This window comes from Pseudophryne corroboree, chromosome 2, assembly GCF_028390025.1.
Source record: "Pseudophryne corroboree isolate aPseCor3 chromosome 2, aPseCor3.hap2, whole genome shotgun sequence".
NCBI classification, from domain to species: domain Eukaryota; kingdom Metazoa; phylum Chordata; class Amphibia; order Anura; family Myobatrachidae; genus Pseudophryne; species Pseudophryne corroboree.
This window is the reverse complement of record NC_086445.1, coordinates 780240042-780242260: the sequence shown is the minus strand read 5'-3', so window position 1 is coordinate 780242260 and position 2219 is coordinate 780240042. Positions and strand designations below refer to the sequence as shown.

At 41.1% G+C, this 2219-nt stretch overlaps 1 pseudogene; it reads right to left on the bottom strand.

Moving 5' to 3' along the window:
* Nucleotides 1-970: 970 nt before the first annotated feature.
* On the bottom strand, nt 971-1088 carry LOC135052023 (5S ribosomal RNA; annotated as a pseudogene).
* Between the last annotated feature and the right edge of the window lie 1131 nt (nt 1089-2219).

Below are 2219 nucleotides of genomic sequence, written 5' to 3'. Positions count from 1 at the left end.
ATTAACCTCAATAACCATAATTTCCACTCATTTTCAGTCTATTCTGAACACCTCACACCTCACAATATTATTTTTAGTCCTAAAATTTGCACCGAACGCGCTGGATGACTAAGATAAGCGACCCAAGTGGCCGACACAAACACCTGGCCCATCTAGGAGTGGCAATGCAGTGTCAGACAGGATGGCACTTCAAAAAATAGTCCCCAAACAGCACATGATGCAAAGAAAAAAAGGGGTGCAATGAGGTAGCTGTGTGACTAAGATAAGCGACCCAAGTGGCCGACACAAACACCTGGCCCATCTAGGAGTGGCACTGCAGTGTCAGACAGGATGGCAGATTTAAAAAACAGTCCCCAAACAGCACATGATGCAAAGAAAAAAAGAGGTGCACCAAGGTCGCTGCATGGCTAAGCTAAGCGACCCAAGTGGCCGACACAAACACCTGGCCCATCTAGGAGTGGCACTGCAGTGTCAGACAGGATGGCAGATTTAAAAAACAGTCCCCAAACAGCACATGATGCAAAGAAAAAAAGAGGTGCACCAAGGTCACTGGATGGCTAAGCTAAGCGACCCAAGTGGCCGACACAAACACCTGGCCCATCTAGGAGTGTAGGAGGAAAACAAGAGAAAGACAAAATACCCTTGTGTGGAAGCACTCTTGGTAAATTATTGAAATTTAAATGATGAAGAGGAGGATCGTTTGGAATCCTACCTCTTGTTGGTTTAATTAAAAATTAACTTTTATTGATAAATTAAGAATTCACTGAAGGGTGAACAAAAAATTAATGATTATAAGTGTGAGAATCTAGATTGCCATTGTAACAAATATGGTTCTAGATATAGCAGGTGAAAATATTCTTGCTGTAATTGTACATATGTGTGAATCATAATGTATGTACGTCACAGAAGGGATCGAAGTATAGAGTCAGCTCTAAAGAAAATGGTACAGGAATTTTCCTGAGTGAAAAACGGCCCACAGCACCTAGTATTCCCTGGAGGTCTCCCATCCACGTACTAACCAGGCCATACCTGCTTAGCTTCCAAGATCGGACGTGATCGGGCGCATTCAGGATAGTATGGCCGTGGGCCAGTAATTGTCAGGAAATACTGTTGGTGTTAAATGGTGATCTGTGGGTCTGATAAAACAGATGTAAATGATATTTAGAAAAATATGATATGAGGATTCTCCTCAAAAAAGAATGTCACACAGCACTTGGTATTCCCTGGAGGTCTCCCATCCAAGTACTGGCCAGGTCTTTATCTGCTTAGCTTCCTGAATCGAATGTGATCTGGTATGTTCAGGATAACATGGCCGTGGGCCAGATAAAACAGAAAATTGGCAGACACTCCTCTGAATAGGTAAGAGTATCTAAAAAGTGCTTGTGAGCTCCTATCACTGAAATTACGATTGTGGGAGTCTATGCAAGAAAAATTAAATCTGCTGCTGTCTTGTAACAAATAGAGCTATAAACTCATTATAAGCATGATATCTTTTCTCCCAGATTTGGGAGTGGTAAATTATGGCAAATCAGTATCAAACTTATTTGTAAATGATAAAAAATAGAAAATAGAAAAATAGAAAAATAGAAATGATCTCTTCTGTCTTTTGCTGTGAGTAGCTAATATTTATCAAAAAAGTGAAAAATGAAGAAGAAGAGCAGAAGGTGATTTAAGTCCATATGATGAACAGCAAACAAGACACATAAAAACTGGGTATTGAAAGTCTTTTGCCCATATGTTAAATTCCAATGGGTGGCTGATATGACAATTCTTATGTGATCTGTTACCAAGAAATAGTTTCCAATATTGATGGAATGAGCCGTATAGAAACAATTGTTATTTTAGGTTAGGCTACATGGATACAATGTAAGCAGCACACAGTTAGGATCTTTATCATTCCGGTGGAAACATAGATATGAATGAGCTTACACTATACTTCTAGAATGACTGTATAAAGAGAATCAATTCTAAGTATAGTTACGGAGCAGGTGCACGGATGATTGCGCCAAACGAGTTCTGGTGCGATGCTTGGAAATAAATATATGGTTAGGGGTTACCGTTTTCCAATGCTATAGACGTCCCTGCAATTGATTGCTGGAGTCTGTCTCCGAGTCAGTCTCCGAGCTCCGTGCTCCGTGTTCTGTGACTTTGCGGCCGCCCGTTCCGGAGAGGGCGAAGCCGCAATGACGTCACCTGTTAGACGTCAGGATTCCGACGTA